Below are 22489 nucleotides of genomic sequence, written 5' to 3'. Positions count from 1 at the left end.
TGCTCTGGGAGGCGTGCTGAAGGAGTTCGGTGCACAGGTGGTATTCTCTTCCATCCTACCAGTGAGCGGACGAGGAAGACGGCATGAGAACTGCATCCGAGAAACCAACTGGCGGCTTCAGCAGTGGTGTCTCGAGGGAGGCTTCGGCTTCCTGGACAATGACCCTCACATCGTGACGAGGGATATGCTCAGCTGGGATGGGTTTCACCTGTCCCCCAAAGGTAAGTATGTGTTTTCTTCTAGGTTGGCAGATCTCCTCTGGCAGGCTTTAAACGAGGCTCGTCGGGGGGAGGGGAGTACGAGGGCAGGGGAAGCTGTGGACCACCAAACCATGTGGCACTCACAAGGACAGGCCAGCCTGAAGAAAGAGAGCATTGGAAACCTGAAAGCCATGGGGAGACCAGCACTACAGAACAGGTAAGAATCAAGAAGGTAAGAAACAATGGGCCCCTTGGAACTCGGAGCGGGGGGGCAGCAAAGGCACCAGTTGCAGGGCTCAAGTGCCTATATACTAATGCTAGGAGCATGGGGAACAAGCAGGATGAACTAGTGCTCCTGCTTGCACTAAACACCTATGACTTAGTGGGGCTAACAGAAACCTGGTGGGATTCATCCCATGACTGGGCGGTACATATTAAGGGCTATAGATTGTACAGAAAGGACAGGTCGGGGAAGAAAGGGGGGGGGGGGTTGCACTTTATGTCAGTGAGCAATATACATCAACCCTCATCAAGACGGAATCCAAGGTTGAGGAAGTAGAAGGATCGTGGGTTAGGCTACATGGGGGGCAAGGAGAAAGGGATTTGGTGGTAGGGGTCTGCTACAGACCCCCACACCAAGGGGAAGAAATAGATGCGGGGCTCATGAGGCAACTCTTGGAGACCATAAAAGCTAAAGAGGTGGTAGTCATGGGGGACCTAAACTACCTGGACATCTGCTGGGAGACGCAGACAGCAAAGTCCCACCGCTCACGCAGGTTTCTAACCTGTGTACAGGACCTCCACCTGACACAGGAGGTACATGATCCCACTAGGGGGAATGCCATATTGGATCTGGTATTGGCAACAGGGGATGACATGTTAGGGGACCTCCAGATCGGTAGCCATTTGGGAGACAGTGATCACCTAATAATAGAATTCAACATAAGACGTCGAGTGGGTAAGGTAAATAGTAGGGTGAATGTGGTAGACTTTAGGAAAGCTGATCTCAATGAACTCAGGCCATTAGTCAAGGACGCACTGCAGAGTAGGAGTTTTGAAGGGATGGGAGCCCAAGAAGGGTGGCTGTGGCTTAAGGAAACAATCCTTCGGGCACAAAGCAAGACGATCCCCGAGCAAGGCAAAAGAGGGAAAGGGGCTAGGAGGCTTCCATGGCTGACCAGAGAAATCCAGGGCAGCCTAAGGGCCAAAAGAGGAGCACATAAAAAGTGGAAACAAGGTGAGATCACTAAAGAAGAATATACCTCCTCTGCTCATGCTTGTAGGGAGGCAGTTAGACAGGCCAAAGCTACCATGGAGCTGAGGATGGCAACCCAAGTAAAAGACAATAAGAAATTGTTTTTTAGATATATAGGGAGTAAAAGGAAGGCCCAGGGAGGAATAGGACCCCTGCTAAATGGGCAGAAACAATTGGTGACAGACAGGGGGGACAAGGCTGAACTCCTCAAGGAGTTATTTGCCTCAGTGTTCCTAAGCGAGGGGCACGACAAGTCTCTCACTGGGGTTGTAGAGAGGCAGCAGCAAGGCGCCAGACTTCCATGCGTAGATCCTGAGATGGTGCAGAGTCACTTGGAAGAACTGGATGCCTCTAAGTTGGCAGGCCCGGATGAGCTCTATCCGAGGGTGCTGAAGGCACTGGCCGACATCATTGCAGAGCCACTGGTGGGAATATTCGTACACTCGTGGCGCACAGGCCAAGTCCCGGAGGACTGGAAAAGGGCTAACGTGGTCCCCATTTTCAAAAAGGGGAGGAAGGAGGACCCGGGCAACTATAGGCCAGTCAGTCTCACCTCCATCCTTGGTAAAATCTTTGAAAAAATTATCAAGGCTCACATTTGTGAGAGCCCGGCAGGGCAAATTATGCTGAGGGGAAACCAGCACGGGTTTGTGGCAGGCAGATTGTGCTTGACCAATCTAGTCTCTTTCTATGACCAGGTTACGAAATGCCTGGACACAGGAGGAGGGGTGGATGTCGTATACTTAGACTTCAGGAAGGCCTTCGATACGGTATCCCACCCCATACTGGTGAACAAGTTAAGAGGCTGTGACTTGGATGACTGCACAGTCCGGTGGGTGGCGAATTGGCTAGAGGGTCGCACCCAGAGAGTCGTGGTGGACGGGTCGGTCTCGACCTGGAAGGGTGTGGGCAGTGGGGTCCCACAGGGCTCGGTTCTTGGACCGATACTCTTTAATGTCTTCATCAGTGACTTGGACGAGGGAGTGAAATGTACTCTGTCCAAGTTTGCAGATGACACAAAGCTATGGGGAGAAGTGGACATGCCGGAGGGCAGGGAACAGCTGCAGGCAGACCTGGACAGGTTGGACAAGTGGGCAGAAAACAACAGAATGCAGTTCAACAAGGAGAAATGCAAAGTGCTGCACCTAGGGAGGAAAAATGTCCAGCACACCTACAGCCTAGGGAATGACCTGCTGGGTGGCACAGGGGTGGAAAGGGATCTTGGAGTCCTAGTGGACTCCAAGATGAACATGAGCCGGCAGTGTGACGAAGCCATCAAAAAAGCCAATGGCACTTTATCATGCATCAGCAGATGCATGACGAATAGGTCCAAGGTGGTGATACTTCCCCTCTATCAGGCGCTGGTCAGACCGCAGTTGGAGTACTGTGTGCAATTCTGGGCGCCACACTTCAAGAAGGATGTGGATAACCTGGAGAGGGTCCAGAGAAGGGCAACTCGTATGGTCAAGGGCCTGCAGACCAAGCCCTACGAGGAGAGACTAGAGAAACTGGACCTTTTCAGCCTCCGCAAGAGAAGGTTGAGAGGCGACCTTGTGGCTGCCTTTAAGTTCATCACGGGGGAATTGGTGAGTATTTATTCACCAAGGCTCCCCCGGGGGTTACAAGAAACGATGGCCACAAGCTAGATAGGAGCAGATTTAGATTGGACATTAGGAAGAACTTCTTCACAGTTCGAGTGGCCAGGGTCTGGAACGGGCTCCCAAGGGAGGTGGCGCTCTCCCCTACCCTGGGGGTCTTCAAGAGGAGGTTAGATGAGCATCTAGCTGGGGTTATCTAGACCCAGCACTCTTTCCTGCTTATGCAGGGGGTCGGACTTGATGATCTATTGAGGTCCCTTCCAACCCTAACATCTATGAATCTATGAATCTATGAAAAGCACCAAAAGAAGTCCTACTACAGGGTCCAATCTATACAGATGTTGGGAAAGCCAGGTCCAGCTAAAGCATTGTCACTTCTGGGGATGTGCTGGGCTCAGCATAGGAGTGCACCAAGTTTAAAGCACTGTTTGTTTGTTTTTTTGGGGGTGGGGAGGTTTCCACATTGGCAAGCAGACACAGTTAAAATGCTAACCAAATGCAGTGTTTAAGAAGGCAGATGGTCAGAGACCTTACTATAATTCCAGTTTTAACTGCAGACTGGTTAAAATGATGTCAGGTCAGCTGTGTACAGAAAATCTACTGTAGATAGATATGTCACTATGATTAGTTTTAGAAACTTATGTCAAAGTCATCATAAGAAGCAGAACTCCCATTATAACTGTGAGAAATGTATTTCAAAAGAACATCCCAAAGCAACAAAAGTTTAAACATATTTGAGTAGAATATAAAATAATTTAAAAGTATGAAGATGTTTCTCCCCTTTATTTGCAATCTGTGTTAAAAATAGCCACTTCATTCAAGAATGTCATTGCTGCTGTCTTCTTTAATTTGGTGCTTTGGTACAAAGCTCAAAAGAGTTTAATGTGATGCTAGCATTTTAGGTCTACAATACTGATGTTTTTCTTTTAAAAATAAACCTGGATATTTTGAGTTGCCATTCCTTATGTATTTTGGTTTCTCCTAACTGATTTACATGTTATGGAAAGGTAGCCTTGGCCTTTGATTGAAAAATAAATACCGTATTTGGGCAGCGTTTTTCTCATCAGTACAGTACAATGAAACAGGAATGAAGTTATATTGAACTAGCTGTATCCTAGTTATTCAAAGTAAACAAGGGCAACATCTCAAGTATATAATGTTAAACATCTGACTTTATGTAAATAATGAGAATTGTCATTGACCTTATTAAACTCACATCTCACGTTTAAGGTACTTTCTCATTTAACAAGGGTCAATGAACATGATTTAATATTGACTAGAATGCCTGTTCTCACTGCCAAATGAAAGCGCTCTTCTGTTAGCAGTGCCAAGCACAGCCTGCATTTTTCTTTCTTTTTTTTCTTTTTTTTTTTCTTTTGAGTTTTAAAAACCCTCAGTTACCATTCAAGTCCATAATTATTAGCCTGGATTTTGGTATCATCATAAATATCATCTCTGAGTCTTGGTTTCAGACCCAAGATTTTCTGTAAGAGATTCTAAGCATTACAACCAGTAACCTGAAGTTATAGGAAAAAAGGTTTATAGTTATCATGCTTTCTTCCATACCACTTTGCTTTAACTCTTCTATATTATATATATATATATATATATATATATATATATATATATATATATACACACATATATATATACATATAGTTATTAACCCTTTCCATGGAGAGTTTAGTACAACTCAGACAAGTAATTTATGTCTTACATTCTGTTGCTCTTCATATCATGGCAATACTATTCATTTTTAAGAGCAATAAAAAAAGTCCAAAGCAAGATTAAGGGTTATTGTTGGGTTGGTTTTGGGGTTTTTTTGGTTTTTTGGGGGTGGGGGTTGGTTTTTTTTTTTTACTGACTACATAAAATTCATTGTTTTCATATATATTTTTCAAATTCATTAGAGGTATCCTCTGAAAACTCTCTGTTGAACTAGAACATGGTAGTATTCCTTAAAGACCATTCCAAGGGAGAAATATCTGTGGTACTGTGCAAAGAGGCATGTTTTAGGTAAAATAGACTGCTGCAAGGAACCTGAAATAGGATATTACATTACACAATCATATTTTAAAATATCTGCACCTATCAATACAATCACCAAGTAAAGATAAGTACAGTTCAGTCTCTGGTGTTTAAAACAGGAGCACCAATTCAGAGCGGAAAAGAAAAATGTGTCACCAGTAAATGAAAAGAACCATTAGATTTCCATCCCAGGAGAGGGCACTTTGAACAACTGTGTTCTGGAAAAAGGTATGGACATCTATCTGCTATCTGCTTTCACTTTGTGCTACCGTTATATATATTTATACAATGTTATAATTCACAAGTCATTTAGGGTAGAAATAGATGTCACCTTTCCACACTTTTATGCATAGATATAGGGTGGCATAAAGGTGAAGAAAGGTGACATCTCTTTCTACCCTAAATGACTTGTACATTATAACAAGACAGGCAGCAGTTGGTTACAACAGACAGTGGAGCAGAATGAATCAATAATATGATTTCCAGGGAAGAAATCAGTGATAGTGCTACCCATTGATTAAGAACATCAACTTGAGCTCTTGTCACTTCAGTGGTATAAGAGCACAAAATTGACTTTTTCTATTCCATTTAACCAGTTGGGTCTGTCCCCAAAAAAACACAAGCAGATTTAACTTAAGTACCTTTCCCATAAAAAGAGTTGGTAATTAAATATCAAACTCAAACAGAAGCCTAATTTTCAGTGATTTTGGAATGCCCTAACACTGTCTATTCAGAGACCTTAAACTTCATCTGTTATGAGTCACATACTGTTTATTAATGCACACAGTATATTGGAATTCCATGTTGGTAATGGGGCGGGGGGGGGGGGGGCGGGCAGGTGATATAATGGCTCAATGGAGTTGCAGCAATGCATCAGAAAAGCAATTCTGGTTCACAATGCACAGAGTGATCAGAAAATACATGGATGATGCAGCTTTAGTATGCCCACACCATTCTCCTGCAACAACTGGAGAAATCTGATTTCAGAGGGGATGGACAATGGAAAGAGTCAGCTAGTCTCCTAAAAGATGTAAGAGAGGATTAAAGGAATTTGAGTATTGTACAAGTGTAGACTTTTGATTCTTTGAAAGAAAAGTCAGATACCTTGAGATTTGTTACTGCCTATTCCTAAGGCTGTCTTTTCCTCTCTCCAAATACAACACACCTTTATTGTTAGAGGATCTGGATCGGGGCTGCCAAGAGGCTGCTCCTGCAGAAAAATGCATTAGCGTGAAAGCTATCACTCAAAGGCTTTCCTAGTAGGGCAGTCTGGGCATCTATTTTAGCTTCACATAGAGGCAGTTTAAAAAGGTGGAACTGTGTGAAGGAGCCTGCTCTCTTCATCAGAAACTACTTATGCAGTTTTCCCAACAACTTTGTAAAAAAAAATGCACAAAGAACAGGGTAAGCAAGGGCTCACTCCTCCTTCCCCTGCTTGGGTAGCACCGTTTCCCTGAGCCACCGTGTTTGGCTTGTTTCCCTTCTGTCTACAAGATGCTTTCCCTCTTATCTGCCCAATGGCCAATCTTAAAAGGAAAGCATTTTTAGACTGCCTGTTTTAATGCCTGTTGGTTAGGTTGATGCCTTGCAACATATAAGGTCAAGATTTAAACTGCTTGGTAAGAGGAGAACTTACAGCTGTGGTCACCCCTGTCCTGTCCTGAGAGCAAGTTGTTCTGTTGGGCAAAATGGGGGTGGACATACACCATCATTAAATGGCCACTAGTCATAGTATTTGGATATCTACAGTTTGGGGATGGAGAAAGGTTGTTAGAGTAAACTTCTATGCATGGTGCAGTGGAATCACAAAAAGTATAAATGGATTTTGACATCTCTGGGGCATAGGCAGCAGGAACAAAATTAGTTCTGCAGGCTAAAAATGTAGTTGCCTAAGGCATATATCCGTGTTTATGCAATTCATTATACAAAGTGAATTTGAACATTTTGGGGTGGTTTTAACACCTTAAACACGTGCATCAGTAGCAAGTCTTGGACTTGAAATTAAACTGTACTCTCTGTCTTCACTGAAAATACTCCAACCTAGGCATAAGCAGATGAGCAGGACTTTCCCTATAATTGCTTCACTTGGTGACTAGGGTCTGTTGTGACATTGTATATTGTGACGAACCTCTTCAGTGACCATTACCCCTACTTCAGGATCCAAGCATAGGAGAGAAGCAAGAATTAGCCTATGTAGAAAGCAGAGAAGTGATGATTCAAGGAGAGAGATTTAGATAAGGGGTTGAGTGTTGACACAGAAGAAAACTAGGATGAAAAGCTGGGCAATGGCAGGAATGGGATAAAGGGTCAAGGGAAGGGGATAGCAATCCAGGACTTGGGGAGACTGGGTCAAGCAGCTAATCTGGGGGAAGTGGATAAGAGGACAAGAGATAAGGGAGGGAGGGTTACGTGAACAAGGACATACAGAAGGTCTGCTATTATTAGATGTGCTCTCATAAAAAGCTGGAAAACAGAAGTCCAGTGTTCCTGAGCCTCAATGCTCCTCTTTTGCCAGCAAGTACTTAAGAAACCTGTGAGCAAAATATATGGCTTAACTCTTTTAGACATGTTTCACAGAGTGTATAACAGCTATTGCCACCAGTTTCTTAGTATCAAAAACTTTATGGTGCATCTAAAAGTTCTAGGCATTTTGATTACCAGTGTGGAAGTCAATAAAATGCCTTTTAATAGAATTTCAGTTTATTCACATTATTTTACATGCAGAGATATTGAATAATAATTTTTTTTAAAAGTTGCAAAATAAAATGGAAAGAAACTAATTTCAGTTGTGAATGAATGAAGTAGGGGACTGAAGACAAAAAAAAATAAAAGGCCTTTTTTTAAGGTTTAGTCAGCTGAATTCTGCCATGAAGAATTTAATTCTAGCCCTTACTTGGATAAAAATATTCACAGTTGGGCACTTGTTCTGTGTTCCTCATTTTCTGGGTGCTCAGCTGGAGACACTTGAGTCTGATTTATAGAACCCCTAGATACCCATACTTGCAGTTAAAATCAATGTAAACTGTGTTCTAAACAAATAAAAGTATGTAAATTCTAAATTATATGAAAAATCAGGCCACGGGCATCTAAAACTGGACACATAATTAAACAACACTTTTGACAATGGTTCTGTATCTCAGTTTTTTATTTGTAAAATGGCAATAATACCACACCTTCACTACACAGGAATGGGAAAATTAATTCATTAATATTTTTAAGCACCTTGCTGCTAATGCTGTGAGGAAATTTCCCAGAAGGGCATACATCTGTCTTTAGAACAGAGTTTGATCAGCGGTCAGCAAGATATGTCTGAAACATATATAACCATGGAGTTAATATAAAACAGCTGATCATTAAGTAACCATTATCCATATGAGGCTGGATGAAGTTGAGGTCCTGTGAAAGAAATAGTGTGTGATCACATAGTTTCATAGTTGGTAGGGTCAGAAGGGACCTGAGCAGATCATCAAGTCCGACCCCCTGCCATGGCAGGAAAAAGTACTGGGGTCAAGCAACCCCAGCAAGGTGTTCATCTAGCCTCCTCTTAAAGACCCCCAGGGTAGGAGCCAGCACCACTTCCCTTGGAAGTTGATTCCAGATCCTAGCCGCCCTGACTGTGAAGCAGCGCCTCCTGATGTCTAGTCTGAATCTACCCTCTGCCAGCTTGTGACCGTTATTTCTAGTCACTCCTGGCAGTGCTCAGGGGAACAGGGACTCCCCCAATGCCTGCTGGTCCCCTCTGACTAGTTTGTAAATGGCCACTAGATCCCTCCTCAGCCTTCTCATGTGGAGGCTGAACAGGTTCAAGCCCCGTAGCCTCTCCTTGTAGGGCCTGTCCTGCTGTTCCTGGATCATGCGGGTGACCCTCCTCTGGACCCTCTCAATGCTGTCCACATCCCTCCTGAAGTGCGGCACCCAGAACTGGACACAGTACTCCAACTGTGGCCTGACCAGTGCCGCATACATACAGGGGGAGGATCACCTCCTTGGACCTGCTCGAGATGCATCTGTGGATGCATGACAAGGTACGGTTGGCCTTCCTGACCGCATCCCCACACTGTCGGCCCCTGTTCATTTTGGCATCAATAAAGATTCCAAGATGCTTTTCTGCTTCTGCACTGACAAGAAGGGAGTTCCCCAGCCTGTAGGTATGCTGCTGGTTCTTCCTCCCCAGGTGCAGCACCTTGTGCTTGTCAGTCTTGAAATTCATCCTGTTCTCATCTGCCTACCCCTGTAACCTGTCTAGGTCCAATTGCAGCCTATTCATCCCTTCTAGTGAGCCCACATCTCCCCACATCTTAGTGTCGTTGGCAAATTTGAATTTGCTTTTTACACCCTTGTCCAAGTCACTGATGAAGATCACCATGGATCCTGGTTTTCTCTGATAAAAAAAAATCCCAAATTTTCTGATTAAAATTTTTCCAAGATTAAAATGAAACACCACTAATCTAATCTATCTATCTTATATGCACAACCGTGCAGTCCACTGCTTGTGTAGACACAGACTATAAGACATTAAATAAACAAGAGTCCACAAGTTAAATAAACAGTAGCTTACCGGCAAAGAAGCCAATCCCAATGGCCAATCCTACACACACTGAAACCATCCCCAGATGGATAATAGTTAACTTTTTACAGGCTGCATCTACACGAGCAGCAGACTGCACAGTTGTTATTCTGCATTCATTTAGTACTTACATAAGCTGGTGTTACTGAACAGTACTGTTCCTGCACATTTTTTTTCTGATGCTACTGTGCACTAGCTCATTACTACCGTGTAGTAGAATCATATCATAGTTAGTGCCCGGCAATGCTGCTGTGTGGTAGCAATGAACTACTGCGCAGTAGCATCTCATGTAGACGTACCCACATTTTATTTCGTATTAAGTATTGACTATTATGGAAGAAACCCTGGTTGTATTTTCAAACAACACGTTTTTTTCCCCAAAATAAGTTCTTTCAATTCTCATTTTTTTTGAATGCTGTAGTGGGACCCTGGCCAGACGCAGTATGCTGGCAGGATGAGGTGAAGCAGTCAATGTTCAGTAGAAAGCAATCCAAGCCCTTAGCCACCTGTGTGCAGGCTTGTGGCTACAGCTTCCAGTGTGTCCACACCTGCTGCTTTGTCGCTGGCCCATTGTCAAAGGGCTTGTGCTGGATGTGAGTTGTATGGGATTGTGAGGAATAGCTGTCAGCCTCTCTCTCTTGCCTGAACCAATTGGTAACTAGCGGCAGGACAGTGTCAAGACAGCTGGAGATTGGCCCAGATGCAGTGAATGATCAAGACTTTTTTGTATCTTGTCCGGTTCTGCATGATCCATAGTGTGGTGCTGTACCACCATCATAGCCATTGGACCATACAAAGGTCTCGTCTGCCCCGTCAGCCAGAGTCAGGCTTTGCATGCAGGGATAGACATGTCCCTATTTCCTCAGAGGTCTAAGACTGACTGGGTACCCTCACCTGGTTTGGCCTGCCTGTCAACAGAGTTTACCTGGTTGGGGGATTTTCTCCTTTCTCCCATCCTTTTTCTTTCCCATTTCGTTTCTCAGTATTCCCCCCCCCCACACACAACCCTGGATGCGGTCATCTTTGCCTCTGAAAGACAACAGTTCGTAAATGAATTATTTATTATAGTCTGTAGTTAAGAGGTTGCTTTCCATACTTAGTCAAGTGGAAAACCAAATTAAAACTGCTCAGTGTACAATTACGGGATTCATATTTTCTCAGAATAGCTTTTATTGTCAATTGAGAGTCCTGTGTTTCCTCCTACCATTTGTCAGTGTCCCATTGCTCAGCTGTTTTAGAGAAGACCAAACAAACAGGCTTGAGGCAAAAACTGTAGCACCGCCAGAATAAAACATACACTTGTACTTACTACTCAATTTCAGTGATCAGTCTAATTAGCTGCCCTTCTTTAATTATACTAGCTGTGATCTTGATTTTTCCCAATGAACATAGTATGACTGACATCACTGGAGCTTCCAAATCTAGGAAGTAGACAAGTAAATGGAAAGTTTTGTTTTGTTCCCCTCTTCCCCTTAGAGGGAGCGCTAGTTCATCCTGCTTGTTTCCCATGCTCCTAGCATTAGTATATAGGCACTTGAGCCCTGCGACTGGTGCCTTTGCTGCCCCCCCGCTCCGAGTTCCAAGGGGCCCTTTGATTCTTACCTTCTCATTTCTTACCTGTGCCGTAGTGCTGGCCTCCCCATGGCTTTCAGGTTCCCAATGCTCTCTTTCTTCAGGCTGGAATGTCCTTGTGGGTGCCACATGGTTTGGTGGTCCACAGCTTCCCCCGCCCTCATCTTCCCCTCCCCCCAGCGAGCCTAGTTTAAAGCGCGCCGGAGGAGATCCGTCAACCTAGAAGAAAACACACGCTTACCTTTGGGGGACAGGTGAAGCCCATCCCAGCTGAGCATGTCCCTCGTCGTGATGTGCGGGTCGTTGTCCAGGAAGCCGAAGCCTGCCTCGAGACACCACTGCCGAAGCCGCCAGTTGGTCTCTCGGATGCAGTTCTCCTGCCGTCTTCCGCGTCCGTTCACTGGTAGGATGGAAGAGAAAACCACCTGTGCACCGAACTCCTTCAGCACGCCTCCCAGAGCACTGTAGTCCACCATCAGGTGATCGGGGGTTCTCCTGGCTGCATCATTAGTACCCACATGGACTAGGACCATGGGGTAGTAATCGGTGGGCTTGATCCTGGCCTGGATTACCTCCGTCACATCCCGAATCTTTGTTCCAGGGAGGCAGCATACCTCTCGTGCTGAGGGGTCCTGGCGACAGATGGGCCCTTCCATACCTCTCAGGATGGAGTCGCCTATGACGAGCACTCGTCACCTCCTCCTCTGGGTCCGCTTGGATCTCTTGATCTGTTTGGAGTGTGAAGAATGTGGTGTTTGTTCCTGCCCAAGGGTTTCCTCCTCCCCTTCCATCTCCTGCAGGATCGCCAGGGCCTCGTACTTGTTCTCCAGTCGAACTGGAGAAGCTGGTACCAATTCTCTGCGAGCTGCTCCGGTCCTGGCTGTGACCATCTGCCACTCTGCTGTGGAGGGCATTCCCCGGGCTGCCTGTTCCTTCGGTGCCTGGTCCTGCAGGGAAAGGAAATATCTGTCAATTTCATCCTCCGCCTCCCTGATCCCCCTCAGCCTGCTAACCTCCCCCCGGAGCTCCCTCACCTGCGCCTCCAGAGCTCCAAGACGGGCACCTGCCGGACAGGTGTGGGGGCCCCCAATCTCTGCCCCCCCCGGCCCTGCTGGGGATCCCCCACAGGCCAGGAGGTAGGGGGACATCAGCTCCCCCATGGGCTCAGTCTGGGTGGAGGCCTCAGACCAGCCCCGGTTAGACTTGTCCCCCTGGGCAGAGGCCCTAGCAGCACTCCTCGTAGACACCATTCTGAGCTGCTGTTTGTAGACCTGTGTGGTGTCTACTCCCTACCCCTACAGGAGTCTCACTCCCGGCCCTCCCGCCTGCGCAAACGCCTACGCAATCGCCAGCGAGCTCTTACAGACCGCGCCTTTTTGCATGCTCTGTTTGCGCTGCGCGGCTCGGGAGCGCGGCTCCCTACCGGCTCAGCTATATGGGACCTGGGGGGCTTCCCCTCTGGATCTGGCTCAGCTGCGCCGGGTCCCTCTGCCCCACTTACCTTCGGGGGATCAACTGTTGCTGCCCCCGCTGCCGATTCCTCCGCTGCTGCTGCTGCTGCTGCTGCTGCCGCTGCCGCCGCCTCCGGTCAGTCAGTTGGTTAAGGGGCACACATGCGTGCAGGACACACGTGTGCCTGGCTCCTCTCCTTCCTGCTGCTGGTTCCCGAGTGCTGGGAACTACGTCACCCCGTGGCTTTAAAGCCTGTGGTTTGAATTACCCGCCCCTGCTCCAACGGCCAATCAGGCGCCCCGGTCTACTCGGAAGTGCCTGCCGGCAGTTCCGCCCCCTATGCTCCCCTGCTGCGGGGATCCGCTGCCACCGGAGCCTGCTCCCCAAGGGTTAGCCCTGGGGGTGCTCCCTGGCCTGGGGGGACAGTCCCCTCCCTAGCCCTCCCTGTTTGCGCGCTCTGTTCGCGCTGCACGGCTCGGGAGCGCGGCTCCCTACCGGCTCAGCTATATGGGACCCAGGGGGCTTCCCCACCGGATCCGGCTCAGCTGCGCCGGGTCCCTCCGCCCCACTTACCTTTGGGGGATCAGCTGTTGCTGCCCCCGCTGCCGATTCCTCCGCTGCTGCTGCTGCTGCCGCCACCGCCGCCACCGCCGCCTCCGGTCAGTCAGTTGGTTAAGGGGGCACACGTGCGTGCGGGACACACGTGTGCCTGGCTCCTCTCCTTCCCGCTGCTGGTTCACGATGATGATGTTCTCTGCAGAACATAAGGAATTTTAGGGTACTAATATTGCTATTGAATGTTTGAATGCCATTTTATTTGCTCATAGTATAGTCATAACCTCAGCTCATGTGCATGGTTCCATCAGAAAACTTAATGGCATCCAACCAGATAACTATACAGGCAGTTAAGAATTATGTTTACTTTGTCTAATTACCTCTGATTTTCTCACATGCTATGATGGCAAACATGTTATAAGGACCTTGATACCAGTATTGGCTGTTACAGGTTATTTTGATCTCTTTTGTAAGCTGCTCTGAGCCTTTGTTAGGAAGGGTGGTATATAAACAGAGCAAAAAAATAAATAAATAAATTTGCCTTGGTAAAAATAAATATATAAAAACGATTATTAAAGTGCCACAAATTATTCATATAGCTCAACTATTATTTAGTATCTGAAGCCTATATTCCCTTATTGCTTTCTGACAATGTTTGTAATTGGGGTTTTGTTCATTAGTTCCAGGGAAAAACTTGAGATATACATGTAGAATGCATCTATCCATGTAGAATTCATATATAAGTTATGTGAATAAAATGAATTACTTTCTATTTATTGAAGTTCCAGTCTGTTCAAGACCTTAGATATAAACTAAAATAGTGAAATTTTTCAGGACAGATAGAAGTACAGCAGAGATGCCTCTTGTTCAGCATATATTGCCAAGGAAGAATATATACTAAGACACAACAGAATTGATGGTCTAATAATATTTTAAGGTAATTGTTCTTACTGTATACCCACATTGATACTTGATACAAAGCAGATCCCTGCCCGATTTTCATTTGAAGCATACAATATCATTGTAACAAGGTGCAGTTTGTTTTTTATCTTGCCTTCTTGATTTTGTCCCTGTAGGCACTTTCTGTTTCCTGGAAGCACAGGATGCTTCCTTGGTGACCTGCCCTTTCTTTCATTGCTTGTATGCTTTTCTTTTGCTTTTGAGGTATTTTAGAAGTTCCTGGTGCAGCCACTTTCGTCTCTTACCATTCTTCTTGTGCTTCCATTGGGTCAGGACAATTTCTTTTTGGGCTTCTGGTATTGTGACCTTTAGGAGCTCTCAGCCCTCCTGGGCAACATTTTCCTTTAGTCTATCCACCCATGACAGCATGCCCATTAACTGCTTAAATCACATGAACTCTTGGTTTTTGAAATTTAGCATCCTAATTTTGCTGACCTTGTGCTTTCCCTGTCTCAGGGTCTGGAATTCCATTATGATGTGATTTTTCACTCTAGATTTAGGACCCTGATGCCTTGTTCGGGGTGGGGGAAGGGTGGGGCAGTGGGAGAAACCCATTAATGCACAGAGATAACAGAAAAGAAACAATGCAAGCAATTAAATAATTTTATAGCTACCAACTCTAGGACTGTCATTAGAGTTAAGAAACAGTTGGCCAGAATGCAGGCTTTAATCTGAAGGCTCTTCCTTAGGTGTCAGATGTCAGCATGTTAGCAGCCTGGAGGTGGGATGCTGAGGCCCACTCCCCCCAGTGGGGTGGATGAGATGAGCTGGTGGTGTGCTCTCAGTTTATGGTGGCCTCAGAGACTCCTCCTGGGGAACGGGGATGAGGACCCTTCTCAGGAACCCTCTTGGGGAGGAGGACGGGGAGAAGGAGGAGGACCTGGGCCCTTTGTTGCTCTCAAGTGTTTTTTTTTTTGTTTTGTTTTTTTGTATTCTTATTTCCTCCTAATGACTCTTTATTCATGACTATCACTGATGGGTTCACCCTTTCCAAAACAGGAATTTTAGCATTCCCCCCCCACCCCCCTTTGGTCTTAAGAACTGATGGAACAGTGTGGTACATGCCCCCAGTTCTGCAGACGATGTGTCCTTGTTTGTTAGACAGCCTGTCTGCTTCTGAATTCTGAGAAAACTGTGTGTGAGACTCAGGCCTTTATGAATCAATTAACCCTGGCTGCCCATTCTGAACCATTTTAATACACAAATATATACCTATAAACCAATTTCCAAAAAGCAAATATTTAAATACCATTTTTAACCCATCAGTGATCACTTGCTCCCAACTGACCCATCACTTCCCTCATTATCATCTTCCACCAGTTTTTCCCTGTTGGTCAGGACAAAATCCAAAATAGGTGATCCCTAGTGTATCTTCCACCTACTGGAACAGAAAGTTATCCTCTACTCAGGTTAGGAACTGGCTCAACATTTCATATTTGGCTGCATTGTTCTTTCAGTAGATGCCCAGAATTTGAAATCTCCCATCAGTACCATTCCATACTTTTTGGATAGATTTGTCACTTGCTTGGAGAGTGCCTCATTCTTTCTTATTTAGTGGCCTATAATAAATCCCCACCATTATATCAGTGCTGCATCTTTCACCTTTTATCTTCACCCAAATGCATTCTGCTCTGCTGTCTTCTTCCCCCTGATCCAGGGAACAAGTGTATGCATTTTTTTTTTATATACAAGGCAACACCACCATCATTTCTCCAGCCCTCCAAAACACAGTGTAAACTTTGATGTTGACAGTCTAGTCATAAGACTTGTCCCACCAGGTCTCTGTGATGACAGTCAGATCATATTTCTTTTCACAGGCTGCAGCTTCCAGCTCATCTTGTTTATTCCCCATACTTCTCACATTTGTACACATGCATCAGAAGTATTTTGCATTTTGACCTACTCGTTTCCCCTTTGTGTGACTTGTTGTAGCCCTGTAGCTCTCTGGCCTTTACCAGAGTTAAATTGCTTCTTTGAGTCCTTTCCCCTCTGGACAGTGTGCTCTGTTGCTGGAGGTTTGGATTACCATCCGCCGTGAAACCTAATTCAAAGCTCTCTTACTAAGTTGGCCAGACAATGCCCAAAGATTAATAAAGGAGACAGGGGACATGCAGGATGAGCTTGCTGGTGAGGCCCTCAAAGCCATCCTTTGGGTGGGTCCTGTCACATCCATCTACTTAGAACAAACTTCAGCTGGGCACCTTTTAAACATATTTTAAACAATTTTTGCTTCTTTGTATTTTATTAAAAAAATTAAAAAACTATAAGTAACTGATCAGATTTCTATATCTTTATTTCTAAGCTATAAGTAACTGCTTAGGTTACTACATATTCATATTTTTAAAAACATGATATCTTTATTCCTTCTATGTATGTATAAAATATTGAAACATGAAAATAAAAATGAGAAAATTTGCCAGCAGGATGCCCACTATTTCACAGATAGTAAATGTTAACGGGCTGCCATGAAAATCAGCAAAATAGGTAAGCTGCTGCTGAATATTATGTAAACAAAGGAAATCACTTGATGCACAATGAATATCCTTGTGTGAACAGGAAAACATGAACAGAAGGGCAGGTAAGATGTGAGGATGCTGCTTATACATGTTTAGAGAATATAACAATCAGACAAAATTCTGTCCAGAGAGCACCAGTTTTTTCAAGCTCTGTACTTTAACCTGCATCGAATGTCACTGAATTTGCCATCAGTGATATGTCATTAATTTTCCAGTACTACAGCACAGGATGCTTTATTAGGAAGAAAACTGGCTACCATTTCGAAGTCTGTTGTCACAATGGCAAAATAAATCTGCCAGATTTATGTACACCCGCTTTCCTGGAGAAACTGATTACCTCAGACAAACCTAGCAAAGCACTACCTTGACAATACCCAAAGCTATGACAATGCAATGGCATTTTCATCATTTGGAACAAACTTAGAAATCCAGTACCATACACTGCTTCAAAGTTCATGGAGCTGTGTATCATAGTATCACAAAGTTATGCCCATAAGACAATGAAAGGCTGAGTTATGGTCAACTTTTTGTAGTGGACACTGAAGGAACACTGAAGAAGCTCCAAGTGAGAATTGAAAATAAATCTCTAAAGCTACATTTACTGCAGAACATGAATGCAGTATTCAAAAGCTGCAGTCTAACGTGTTACTGCTTACCAAAAACTGCAATAAGTTGTGCAGGAAGAAAATGCCGGAGCAGCTGCTGAAAACAGACCCAATACATTTTGTTGCTTATTTTTACAATGATAAACATCTAATAGACAATGCTATAATCTAGCAAGGGTATTAGAAGTTGTGGCAGGTCTTGTTTCTCATGATGGTGCTCCAGTGGCTAACATGAATGTAGTGGTTTATTCATGAAAGAATAACCCCACAAATCCTCCCATTCACACCAAACTATATTTTACTTAGGGCCAAAGCTTTATGCATTAGGACATGTACAAACATTAAAAAACCCAGGGAGGGAATCAATCAAAGTTTCTTGGTTTTCTATAAGCGATCCAGTTTAGATTAGGAGTGACCAGTATACACATTTTCCCTTTTGCAGGGTTGGACCTGCAGGCGACTGTGCTGGCAGAGGCCCATAGGTTGGGTAAAAGCCTCTAGCCTCTGGCACTCCATCTAGCACCTGCTGGTTGGGGGCACTCCATCTAGCATGCCCTGAGGGCTTCCTGGGCTGCTGGAGGCTGTCAAGTGCAGCCACAGGATCCCCTTTGCCCCCGGGAAGACTTCCCAGACCAGGGTATAGCATGCTGTAGCAGGCTGGGCAGAAGCCTCTCTTGCCACCCCTGGCCTGGGGAGCTATGGGCTCTCTGTGGGAGTGTAATAGAGAGCCTTGGGCTCCTTATTTAAGATAAAAGCAGACCAGCCGAGGAACACTAAAGGCTAGGCAGGATGCAGCAGCTGCAGGTTGTTGAGGCAACAGGCCAATGAGGCTGATTAGCAGACATCTTCAGCAGCCTGCTGACCAGAAGTGGGCAGAGCCCTGGGAGCATATAAGCCCAGAGCCTGAGCTACCTATCTAGTAAGGCTTTACATGCCCAGAAAGGCACAGTCACCTACAAAGTACCAGCAAGAAGCCTGGGACTAGAGAGGCCCAGCGAAGCACCTGGGAACCCTAGCATGCAGTTCAGTTGAAATGGGGCCATGCAAAGGCCTGTGAGCAGCCTCCCTATTTATTATTACTAGCTAATTGACCATCAAGAATGAGGGAGCGGGGCTTCTCCCTGCCTCCCCTCCCCTCCTCCACGTTCCCTTTCCTTCCTCCCCGCTGCCTCCCCCTCCTTGACAGCTGTTACTGGGGCTAAGCAGTGTGGGGCAGGGGGGGTGGCACCACCACCGTGACCCTTCCTCCTTTCCCCTCCTGCTTCCCTCCCTTCCTTCCTCCCTGCCCTGACAACAGCCACTACCATGAGCCCCCACTTCACCTCCTCCCACCGTGTGCCTGCCCGGGCCCACGCAACCTCCTTTCCCCCTGCCTCACCCTCCCTGCCCACCAGTGTCAGGGCCCCCTGACTTGCTTTGTGACATAGTGATGGAGGTGCTGGGGCATGGCCCAGGGACTCAGGTGTCCAGGTTTTAGGGCTCATGGGATGGACATAGATGTCCCCCCACACTTTCCCCCACTGTCTGCCTAGAGATGGCTGGAGGCAGACCTGCAGAGAGTGGCTGTGCTTGCTCTGTATTAAGACAGCCCAGGGGCAGGGTGTACTGGGTATACTTAGGTTGCTTGAGTCATTTTTTAGAGTGCTAAATATGAATAAAACTTCTCTATGGTTATGGGTTTAGATTGATCTATGTTCATTTATACTGGTTTAAATGTAATATATGTATGTGCCCTTAGTGTTCCCATTATTGTTTCCTCATTTTTGGTTTTCTTAGTATAGTTTTTTTTTTTTTTTTTTTCCCACGTGGTATATAAAAATATATTAAGCAGCTGTGAGAAAATTACATTTTAAAAGAAAAAAAGAAGCATCTTTAGATGGAATGGGTCGATTTTGATTATATTTTTTATATGGATAAAGGTAAATAACTTTTTTTTTTTTAATGCCAAATCTGGTTTTCATGTAGGGTTACAACACCAGGGAAGCTGATCAAGAGTGAAAAACTAAGTTATTATTCTTCATTTTTGTCTTACCATATCACCAGAAGGCCTCAGTTCAGTTTATTATATTATTTTGGAAAACTGACGCAGCAGCACTTTGTAGATGTGCATCATGGAATAGAGGGAAATCATTTGCAATATGTGATAGAAAACAAAGATGATCTCCATATTGATACTTAGTTGCAATGAACATATGCACTGCACATTAGAGCAGAAGGAAGGTCCAAGAGAAGGAGCTGTTGTGAATCTATATTTAGCATTTATTAGTAGTCCAAGGAATATGTAACAGAATTACCAAGACATTGTAGCTATGGTGTGGAAATTTAGTAAACCAGACTTATTAATCACCTTTCCTTATGACCCTAAATGGTGAAAGATAAAGCGTGCAGCTTTATCAAAAGATTGAATATAGTCCTGATTGTGTGGCTAGCGTGTTCCAGGCAACAGTAAAAATACTCATCAAAATTATCACTGAATCTGCTTGAACCTGTTTATGTTTGTTTAAATGATGTATTTGAATCCTCTTCTGAAGCAACACTTAGTTCAAAAAGTAAGTGCACTACTTCATTATATTTTTACCTCCAGCTTTATCCTAGGGTTCTGAAGAAATATTTTAATTCAAATGACTTTAAATCTGAGTCAGCTACATGAAAAAGTTTAAAAGCTGCTACAGACTGGATCAAATATTGAGGCAGAACCAATGTTATTCTTTACTGAAGTCTTCAAGTCTTTTTTTACATAAACTTTAAACACATTTGATCCCAAATTTGGCTAAAGATAAATAGGAAAATAAAGAAAGAAAGAGTCAAGCATTATGAAGAAAAACTATGGCATAGTGGAAGAAAGAAGAGGGATTGTGAGAAAAAAAAAAAGAGCTTGAGTTAATCAATGACACAATGTATTTGATCTTTTGTTACAACCTGAAACATCTTTAGCTTTAAGCTTTCAGAGGGATCACAGTTGTCATAGAAATTCAGCATAAAGAGATATTTTGTATAAATGTTATGTGTAAAACAGCAAATGTTTGTAGTGAACATTTACTGGGTACACACTTCTGCAAGCTGCCAACACCCTCATTGTATTACTAAACACAAAAGACATTTGAAGTTCTGAATGCCTCAAGGTTAGTCTTTTCCATTCAAGTAATTCATTAGTTTTCTAGCAGGAAAAATAATAATGAAGAGAGCAAGCTGAAGAAAATGGAGGGATAGAAGTAAAACAATTGGGGCCAACCCTTTTTCTAGGTGTGTCACAAAGCAGCCCTGCACCTTCCCTGAGCAGAGAAAATAAATGTGTGTGTTGCGGGGGGGCGGGTGGCTCCCTGCTCCTTCAGCTTCTTTCACTCCTCCCCTTACTGTTAGACCCTGCTCTCCCTAAGTACATGAAATTGAGGGAAAATTAGAAAACACAGACCTTGAAATAAACATGCCTGTAGTAATTTAGCTCATCCAAAATTGATGCATTTTATCTTTTTTGAAACTGCTACAAATGTTAGCACAGGTACTCCATAAATATACATCTACACATGCATATTAATGAGATGCCATAAATTCTGGTGCTTATCACTAGAGTTTATCACTATGGAGTTTATTGCTCCAGGTGTGCAAGCAAGACTCAGGGGCATCTGAACTCCAAGGGTTCTGGGCTTGGGTCTTGCAGGCAGGATGCCAGCCATGGATCTGAAGCCCCAGGCTAAAGAGTCTGGGAGGTAAGATATTGCTATTGGTAACACCACATGGAACTGAATGACTGAGCTCTGCTCAGTGGTTGGAATTTGGAAATAATTTGGCTAATTTGGCCTGAGACATAAAGTTAAAAACAAACAAACAAACAAACCTTATAGTAGGTGCCCATTAGTATGTTTGCCCAGTGTGGGCCATGTGTTTTATAATTATGCTTAGTACTGGCTTCATTTAACCAACTTCATTGTTGGTTTCCATGACTGAGCAATAATAGACAATCTATTTATTGAGGTTTTTGTGTATGTAATTATAAGACAAGGTTTGTGGGTTTTTTCCCCCTCCATGCTGAATGGGGCAAAATTCTCTTCTTATATTTGAGTATTAGGGGTGTGCAAAGCAGACCATATTCAATTCAGATTTGGAGTTGGCCTGATTTGGGGGACAGTGATTTGATTTGCTGATTTGGATCATTGTCCTGATTCGATTCAGCTGAATCTGAATCTGAAGATTTGATTCTGATTCAGAAACTCAGCAATTTGGCCATAGACAGTTTTATATGTTTTTCCTACATACCTCAAGGTACCAGGTGTGGCTCATGAATACTAAGATTCTGGGGCAGATGGTGCATCCCACAGGAGTGCTGGGGGGATCCCCACACACTTGGCAGTGGACTGGAAGTGGACTGGAAGTACTTCTACTTTCGGGTCTGTTGCTGAGCATGCGGGGGACCCCCTGCACCCCTCTGGCTTTGTGATCAGCTGTGGGGGGACCCTGGGTGCCCCCTGACCCAGGAGGCACCAGTTGCTGAGCCAGGGAGCTGTGGGGGTGTCCCTTGCATGCTCTGCAGCAGACCTGGAAAATGGACTGGAAGTACTTCTGATCCACTTCCAGGTCTGTCATTGAGCACACTGGGACCTGCCCCCCCATGCTTCCCTGGGGTGATCCATCAGTCCCATCATCTCAGCATTCCCAAGCCATGCCTGGTACCTTGAGGTATGTAGAAAAAATATATAAAGCTGTGTCTATGGCCAAATTGTTGAATCTCTCCAAATCTCTCTGAATCGAATTGGAGGCTTCCCATTCAATTCAGAGAGATTAATGAGTCTCCTGATTTGATTTGGATTCGGAGATTCGGCCGCTGAATTGGGCTGAATCTCCTCTGAATCGAATCAGTGACTGAAGCTTCACATAGCCCTATTGAGTATATATGGTATTTAAAAAAATAAATCTAGCTGTAGAGAAAAAGAAAGGGAGGTGTCAGAATTTGTCCCAAGATTAAGTTTATGCTTAAGTATATTTTACAGCTTAACCCATCTGTGATTTAAGATAAAAGTTAAAGCAATTAAAAACCACAGTGGTAAGTTTCTATTTTTAATCCCTATATAAAGGTAAGATCATTTTCTGTATAAGCAAACTAAAGACCAGAAAATGCTACAAAGAAAATAAATAATAAACACATTTTAATATGACATTAGTTTTCTGCAGTTCAGAAGTGTATTT

Source organism: Alligator mississippiensis, chromosome 1 (genome assembly GCF_030867095.1).
Source record: "Alligator mississippiensis isolate rAllMis1 chromosome 1, rAllMis1, whole genome shotgun sequence".
In the NCBI taxonomy this organism is placed as follows: Eukaryota; Metazoa; Chordata; order Crocodylia; family Alligatoridae; genus Alligator; species Alligator mississippiensis.
Note: the sequence above shows the minus strand (reverse complement) of the source record.